The sequence below is a fragment of the Vigna unguiculata genome, chromosome 10, assembly GCF_004118075.2.
Source record: "Vigna unguiculata cultivar IT97K-499-35 chromosome 10, ASM411807v1, whole genome shotgun sequence".
In the NCBI taxonomy this organism is placed as follows: Eukaryota; Viridiplantae; Streptophyta; class Magnoliopsida; order Fabales; family Fabaceae; genus Vigna; species Vigna unguiculata.
The window spans coordinates 13,681,695-13,691,099 of NC_040288.1; the positions used below are offsets into that span (position 1 = coordinate 13,681,695).

The window sequence follows — 9,405 nt, forward strand, 5'->3', positions numbered from 1 at the left end:
CAACACTGCAACACGATTTCGAAGAAGTTTGGTAATTTGGGATGTGAAAATATTTGTCGTTGGTAGGGAGATGTTTTGTTTTGATTAAAACTTAAGCTTTTTGCATATTTGATTGTTCAGGACTTTTTAGTTTTTGAAGAAGGTTTCTTTTTGGAATGGGGACAGTGTTTGATAATGGGAACCAACTATTTCTCGGATCCTAGGGGAAACGTACTGAACATTGAATTCGAAGAAAGTCTTATGGCCGAGAGAAAGTTTCGTGGCTCTGATGACATAGTAAATTTTTATGACATATATGACATTGCATTTGTCTGCACTCTCTACTGTGGTGATAGATACTTTAGGTTTAGATTGTTTGACATAGATTGGAATGAAATCGAGTACCCTTTGGTAGAACCGTCATCGTCTTGTTCAAGATCCAGTTTTTCTTGTTCTCTGCGGTTTTTCCAATCTTTCAGAGTCCAGCTAGAGCTGTCTAAGGTATCGTTGTTCATATCTTATTTACCATTTGCAGATTTGTATGTGGGTAAGTATTAACTTGTTTTTGATGTTTGTCAACAGCCATATATACTGCTTCCCGAGGAGTTTGAAAAATTTTGTGGAGATCAACTTAAACTTGATCGCAAAGTTCAATTATATGATCCTATATACAAAAAGTTCGAGCTTTATCTGGACACAAACATAGATGGGATCATTATTTTGTTTAGTATGACGGAGTTGATCAAACATTATGCTTTCATCCAAGATGTTTATCTTCATTTAAATTATGTAGGAAACAATGTTTTTCTTTACAAAATTTACTTTGTTGATGGAGTAGAAATTGTTTATGAGAGGCACTCGGTTGCTGGTTCAAACAATGGCTCTGGTGGTATTATAAACAACGTTGGTGCTGTCAATCGTCATGACTTTCTCAATTCACTTCATGGATTGGTGAAGAAGTTAACGAAATATGATGTTCAAACATCATCTTTGGTATTTTTTTGTTCGTACTTTTATGTTTATTGTTGGTATTTCGTTTTCCATTTGTTGTCTGATATTTTGTGCTTGCCTGTAGTATCTACACTCGGATTTTGCTAGACAGTTCTTGGAGAAGGGACGCAAGAGGTATTTCATTACCATCTCATCTTCCAAGTTTTGGCCTTGTAAAATTCGATGGACGGGAAGGACATCTTTTGAATGCTATGTGACTTGTGGATGGAAAAGATTCTGCAAGGAGAATCAATTGGCTGCAGGTGATGAAGTGAAGTTTGTGATTGATAATCAGCAGAAAAATGTCATCCATGTAATTAAGGTTTAGTTTTGGCAAGGTGTATGCAAAATTTAGGTTTTAATATTGTAGGTTTATGAACATTCCGAATATTGTTTCGTTTATATGTTTTTGATGTATTTTTAATGTATTTTAGGTTTTAATGTATTTTATATGGTTTGGTCTATATGTTTTACGTTCTGCAATGTATAATATTATTGTTATTACTATTTCCTGGGGCCAAATATCTTGAAACGGATTGTAAATGTCTTTTTCATTATATGAGTATTAACAATTGCAAGATTTTTTGAATTTCTGAAATATTGACATCACTTTGGATTTCTATATTTTTTTTCCCAGTACTATTGATTTAATTATTTTTTCTGATATCATATACGTCTAAATGAACTTAATTGAGTTCTTATTTTATGTGTTTCCATTACAAATTATAAATAAAATGTATTAAAATTGTTGGAATCTAAGTTTTTGTACTCATAAAAACTCTCGAAAACTGTGATTTCAAATATTTCGGTTACCATAAATTATTATGTGTAATAAAGTTTAATTAAGTATGTAGGAATGAACATGAATATTTAACCAATGACGTAAAAACATTCATTGTTATTTTAAAATGGAGGTACATAAAGTAAATATTGGGTATAGTTTGACGAAAGAGAGCAAGTCTGGTCCATTGGTAGGTCTCGGTTTAAATGCAGTGTGGCATGTACTGTCTTATAGTACAAATGAATGGTAAAGGGTCAAAGATTCTAAATACTCGATTCACGCGTATTTTAGAATTCATTATCTTCTAACACCAATCCCAAATATGGAGATACAAAACAGAGTTCATGTGGTTCTTGGTAAGTCTTTACATCAGTGAGGAAATATATAACTATAGTACAAAATTTTTTTAACAAATATGTTTCTCTCTCTTTACTGTTTGTGATTTTATCAGGTATTCTGCTCATGCATTTAACAGTGGCCACACTTATGTCAATGATTCAATTCCTGATATCGAACTTTTTTTATGGTCAGAGGTTCCATAGAGCTTTCAAGTTCCTTGATTCTTGTCCAGAAAAAGTAAGCTTATGTCTTGCAGTGATTTGTTTGGTTATATATTTAACAACATTTTGTAAAATGGACGTTTGAATACAGATCTTATCATAATCAACAGTCTCACAAAATATGTTTCTGATTAAAAATACAAATTGTTGGATAAACATTAACTATACATTTTGGAATACTTCTTTGTACACAACATTAGTTGTTGTACTGGATGATTTGTTCTCATTGTCATGGATTAATATCCTTAACCCAGATTTACTTTGAACTCTAGAAGCTGCAACATAGAGTTGACCATGGCTGAATACGGGTGTTGGCAAGTACAATCCCACGAAACCCAAAGACTGACCTTGTGATTTGTTTATTGTCATTGCATATGACAATATAATAGGAAATTGCTTTCTAATTAACTTAAATGGCCATGGGGATTGGGAGGGAGACATAGACATTCGCGGAATGTACACCTCTTGTCCATCTTTGTTTCCTGTAATCAACTTAGCCCCTATGACATGGTTTGCAATCCTCGTTACGATCAATCTGCTTCCATTACACAAACCTTCTGCTTGGTCTAAGTTCCTCAAAAGCATAATCGGAGCTCCAATTTTTAGTTTGATTCTATGATTAGGAAGTCCAGATGTACTAAGTGAATTTAGGAATTCCGAAGTTATAGCGCAGTAAGCATCACTTGAAGCAGATTCTGATTCATCTACTGAATCAGAACTAAGATACAATTTTTCTTCCCCTGCATTAATTATTTCATACATTAGTAATAATGTTTGTGATAGCAAACTAAAAAATTTCAAATATGTTAGGTATAGGTTTCTGATTTACATACCTGGAATTTGTGATAGCATATATTCATTGATTTGATTGACTGTCTCAATTCTACTTGCTAATATTGCTCTACACTGCAGAAATGATTCGTCTGTATAGTTGTGTACTAAGTCCGGATATGTGGTAGATACAATTCCTTGTATAGGATCACTGAAATCTGTAATTAGGAATTCTCTGGGTATTTCGATTTCTGCTAAACCGTCATTTGGTTCTTCTAATTTACCATCACCAACTTTAACAATCCAATCTGAAAATTCTTGAATCTCGGATGCAGTTGTGGATTCCAAACCTTGTTGTAGGAGACGCATATTTTTTGTCAATGTCAAAACTTCACAGTGTTCCCATAGGTAAGATGAGTTAATAGTGGCATTGACAATATCAGATCTTGTACCTCCAGGTATAACAGGTAAGATTTGCCTGAAGTCACCTCCAAATACTATGACTTTTCCTCCAAAAACTGAATTCTCTTTTGTCCCATCCTTCATTATGTCATTTAGAGTTCTATCCAAAGCTTCAAAACAAAATTTGTGTGCCATTGGAGCTTCATCCCATATAATAAGTTCGGCTCTCTTTAACAGTTCTGATGCTTCAGAGCCTTGGTCAATGTTACAAACTGAATTTTCTAGTGTTGGTACTGGTATCTTGAATTTAGAATGGGCTGTTCTTCCCCCTGGTAATAGAAGAGAAGCAATTCCACTTGAAGCAACTGTTAGTACAACTTTACCTTCAGAACGTAATGATGCTGACAGTGTTTTCCACATGAAGGTTTTTCCTGTTCCTCCATATCCATAGAGAAAGTATACACCTCCTTTTTTGTTTAGAACAGCCTGATTGATCTTGTCAAATATTTTTTTCTGCTCACCTACAATGTAACTGTTATTCAAAGTCCTTACTTAATGTAGAATGTATGAATAGCAAATAATAATAAATCCAAACCTGTCATTGATTTCAAGTTTGATTGAAATAAATTTCTTTGTTCTACAATGTCATAATTGAGTTCTGCATATATCAGTCTATTTCCACAATTTTCTGTTAAAAAATCGTTTGGGTATGGCATTGTTGGGAAGAATTTCAAACTGCTTCTATTTGCTTCCAAAAGTTTTTCTAACTCCACTAAAGTTAGATTTTGCAGCATTTCCACTCCAATGTTTAGATCTGCATACAAAACAACAATTAACATGTCTTCCTAGTTGTACACTATATAAATGACAAGTACTATATAGTTACATAACCTGGATTTCCTGATATATTTCTTTCTCTGTAGAGAATTCCATCTGACAGCCATTCCCATGTTTTGTTCCATAGTTCCTCTGGTCGATTAACACTATTTGATAGCAATATAGTAACAAACAGTTTCCTTAGATATATTCCGGAACCCCAATCTTTGGCTTCTTTTATAGCTTCAACATATTCTGAGTCATCTGCTAAAATACCCAAAGCCAAGCAAGCTTCTCTAAATGTAGAATACGTGACATTGTTAACTGTTCTAATATCTACATATGATGTTGGACCTTTTACATGTGTTAGCATTCTCCTAAGATAAAAAACTTCACCAGTACTTGGAGGTACCCAAATAAGTCTTCCGATAGTATTTCCCATCTTCCTTGGCTTCCAACATCTATCTTTCTTGACATACACAAACTTAGAAACAAATTCAGCATATGTTAGATCCCTAGCTTCTGGGTATTTCTTGTTACATTCCATCCAACCTATAAACATTGATTCCGAAATTGTTGCTTTTCCCATGATATCATCAATCGCATCATCATCTTTAAAGTATACTGCTTGTTCTCCTGGAAGATGGAAAAATAGTCTTTCTACGGCTGGATTTCGTCCATGAATTGGAAACGAAAATATTCTCCAGCATGCTTCACAGGGAGATACATATCTGCAATCAAGATATTGTTTAATTTCATCCATTGGTTGTGTCGTCAAAAAAGATTCGTTCTGTTCTGGAACTATGGCAGCTGTAATTCTGTCATAACCTTTGTTGATATATTTGAATAAGTACTTGATAGAAGTACTACGATTACACCATTCAACATTGATATGTGCTTGGTACTTTAACAACAATTGTGGGTTATAAGGAACTACAGAACGATTATCTAGCGAAATACCACTTTTAGATACAGTAGATGAATCGTTCCTTCTACGATAATGAGGATAACCATCTTCAGAAACTGTAGTTGTTGTTTGATATCTTTTTGGATACTGCCGCGAGCATTTTCCATTCTTCATGCAAGGTAATGATCTGTTAACCGTTCCACAAGGACCATGAATCATGTGATCTTCAACACATTGATATAATTCTGGATTATTTATTGCACACGGTATTTCAGCACAGATGACTTTATCAATATCATCCGGAGTTGGGTACTTGCTGCTGGGATGTAGAAAGATCAACAAGTGGGCATGAGGAAGACCACGCTTCTAAAATTCAATAGTATACATAACTACAAATTAAACAGCAAAGGATTACTTTCAGCACATAACATTTCAGACAATAGGATAAGTAGATGACTTACATGCAATAGTTTTGCCTAATAAATGATTTTTAGTTAAGTCTGTAAGAAGTTGTTCAAACTTAATCTTGAAAACCCTTGCAACTATATCTGGACGATCTGTTGAAGAAAGCTTTAAATTTGACAGTGCTCTACTAATTTCCGGCCATTTAGGATTGCATGTAAAAGTTATAAAGAGATCTGGAAATCCCATGAAACTACAAATTGCCATTCCATCAAAATATAATTGGTCCATGAATCTTCTACTACCAACAAAAGATGAAGGAAGAACAACCCTTTTCCCTTGTTCTGACCCTTGAGTTTGTGAGCTGCTAGAAGCTTCACAGAGGTTATTATATTTATCAACCCTTAACTTGCTTTGATTAAATTTAATAAATGCTAATCTTTCAGACTCCATCATTGTGTATCCATCAACAATGAATTGCTGAAAAAGTCTTCTAGATCTAAGCAAAGTTAATGCTTCTGACTGTCTGGTTTGCAACCTGAAGCAGAACCACTCCCTAATTGTTAGTCTGTTCCTTTTCCTGTTAATTCCTTCTTGATCACGATGACTGACATCATGTCTATAACCATCCTCCCCATATGGAAAAAGTAAAGGATATTGGAAACCTAAATAGCTCGTGTGCAATTCATTAATTCTTTGTAATTTCCCAGATTGTTTTTCCATTATGATGTCTCTACCTGAAGCTGTATCTACATCACCGACTATAAGAGCCGCAACTTCTGAAACATTGGGAACATTATAGATCCTTCCATCTTTTGTCCTATCTGAAATAAGTCTCAATTTCAACTCATCAAATGGTTGGTCTCTATATCTGTCCCTTGCCATTCTAAACGATTTGGCATGAACATTGAATTCATCGAGCATCTTCTTTATTTTGTTCACAAGTTCCAAATCAATATTATCTTGATTCCTGAAAAAGGTAACAGTTGAATAAGAATTGTTCTGCTGCATTTTTTCTTTGAAAAGAAGAAGTGTTCATGTACCTTAAACTTTCCATTCTATTTTGAACTTCATTTTCAGTGTCATAAATGTAAAGTTGCGCAAATTTTGGAAGTCCTCCGGGTAGTGGCAAAAGGCTACCTATTCGGTGACAAGATTGACCTTGAATTCGTAGATTAGGGGGTCCCTTTCCATTGTTAAATGTTGTGTCAACTTTTGCACCGGGTGATGTAAATGCAAACATCATATTGTATCTTCTAATATGAGTTTGATAGTTCTTGCTCTCCTTTGAATCATTCGTAAATAAAAGGCGTTGCAAAAGAATTGGCGGGTCTTTTAGAATTGGTAGTTCAACTTTACCATTGCCGCAACACATATGGAACGTAGGATTCACGGATCTTCTGCCCTTGTTAATCCTTTCTTCGTACCACATATACGCCTTGCATTCCTTGCATATGAAGACTGGATCACCAATATCTGCATACATTGTGTTTAGTCAAGTATATCCTTAGTAAAAGTCCTTCAATGCACATTCAATAAAATTATTAAGTACTCAATCTAATCTTATCTTGGATTAGTTAATCGTGCACTGTCATCATCCTCTTCAATACATTCATCATCGATAGCTTGATAATCATAAGGAGCTGAATCTGAAACAAATGTTTTTTTAGTCAAAGTTGTACAAATAAATCTACAATCTATAACTTTTATAAGTACAAAATTTAGAAAGATAAACCTGACAATATATTTTCATTGGTTACATCTTCACTTTGAAATACTGTGGAGTTATTTCGCATTGACTGCCAAGATGATTGCCGTGTTGGTTGCCCTAATGACATTTCTGTAGTAACTTCAAACCTGTGAAGTAGATTTTGACGATGAGAAGTGTTATGAAAGTATCTGGAAGTGCTTGCATTAGTTCTTTCCAGGTGCGCTTGACCATTGTTTGTTGGAATATCCTGATTCAGGAAATTCATCATTGTTATATCAGAAAGTGGGGTGCAGTTCCTTTTGATTCGCTGGTCTTTATAAAGACCAAAACTTTGACTCCTTTCTCCACATTTGCTTTTCTTTTCCTGGATGATCAATTTTCTTTTCAGTCTTGCATTTGAGAATGAAAGATCTGATTGAGATTTTGGATCATTCATCTTATCTACTACGACAATAAATTTGGTGACTGAAAGAAAAAAATTGTAGACATTCAGAACTTCCAGCAAGAACAAAACAGTCAAAGTACTATGTCATAGATATTATTGATTATTCGTATCATGTTCTATTAATAAAAGATGTTTACAATACCTCAAACTTCATGTACTTCAGTTCTGAACTGCATTCTCCTTTAGAACTATCATAATGTAGTGTTTGTTCTTTGTTATTGTTTGTTCTTGCAAGCTTCAAAGCAAAAACTCTGTAAAAGTCCTCTCTTTTTTTCGGGTGCATGAATAATTCACGCCAAATTAAATCTTCTTATTCATTTAATTTTTTTTGATCCTTTATTATAGAATTGATTGATTGTATAGCATAGGGACAGTTCAACTTCTAAAAGTCATTCGGAATGTACTTTAGCCAAATGTCAACATCGATTAATTAAGTTCTAATTTCTTGAAAAATTATCTAACGTTAACTTAAATATTTAAATGAAAAGTGTTATCGTAGAAGGTTCCAGTTTGACAAATCGTCACGATGGTTGTCATTTATATATACTGTTAACTTTGCACTTTTACTAAATATCTTTCGAACTCACCCTTCATCTTCTGCAATGAGGATTTCAGACAGCAAGGAGAAGACTTCTGCCACACGGTATTCCTTCAAAAATTGGTTCCAGACTTCCATGACGTTGGTCTATCCCGAATGGGTAAGTAATGAACTTATGTTTGGATACTTATGTTAGAATCTTGGAAAAGGTTGAACCTTTACCAAAGTTTTCAACTTTTTCATTACAAACATGAATAAAAATCGTGACTTTCTTTCATTTTGAGTTTCTTCTTTAGGAATTTGTTCAGTTTGACGAAACGTTCTTCCATTACTGGGGAGAAAAGTTTTTAATGGGCACGAACTATTTTCGGGATCCGTTAGGGAACTATATTATGGTTGAATTTGAAGACTGCATGATGGAAACCAGAAGTTTTCGTATAGCCCGCGAACTTGCAAATTTTTATAAGTTGAATGATCTGTACTGTGAGGTAATATTTTAAGATTCACATTCTTCTTTTTGGTTTGTTTTCTTTATCCTCATTATCTAAAATATATTAACTTGCGCAGAATACAATTCGGTTGGACGACACATTTGTTATATTCTGGGGACATGAACTGCAGTTTGAGAAGGTTCTCCTGATTGATCCCAAACAAAAAAAACATGATGTTCGTATCCACAGGACTGACAATAGAGACTTGGTGATCTGTAGTGGGGTCTTAGAGATATCACAGTACTACGGCCTGTTATCCAACAAAATAATACATTTAAATTATGTAGATGAAAATACCTTTTTATTTAAGCTTTTTTACTGTCATGGGGTTGAGATGGATTATACTCCCCCATTGGTTAGTAGCAGTAATCCAGGTTATGACCCTGCAGATTTTTACCATTCGATGGCAAAGTGTTTATCTGCTCATGATATCAAGTCATCATCACTGGTATTACATCATTCAATTTCATGTTCAGTTATGGTCTAATATTGTTTGATACGTTCTAATGACAACAACTTTGATTTTTTTTTCAGTACTTGGAATCTGAATTCGCATCAAAGGCTTTGGTTAAGAATAGAAAGCGTCACTTATTGGTAAATGCTGAAGGTGAC

At 34.1% G+C, this 9,405-nt stretch overlaps 1 pseudogene; it reads right to left on the reverse strand.

Annotated features, from left to right (window-relative positions):
* Positions 1 to 2,472: 2,472 nt before the first annotated feature.
* LOC114167058 lies at positions 2,473 to 7,094 on the reverse strand (annotated as a pseudogene).
* Positions 7,095 to 9,405: the final 2,311 nt, after the last annotated feature.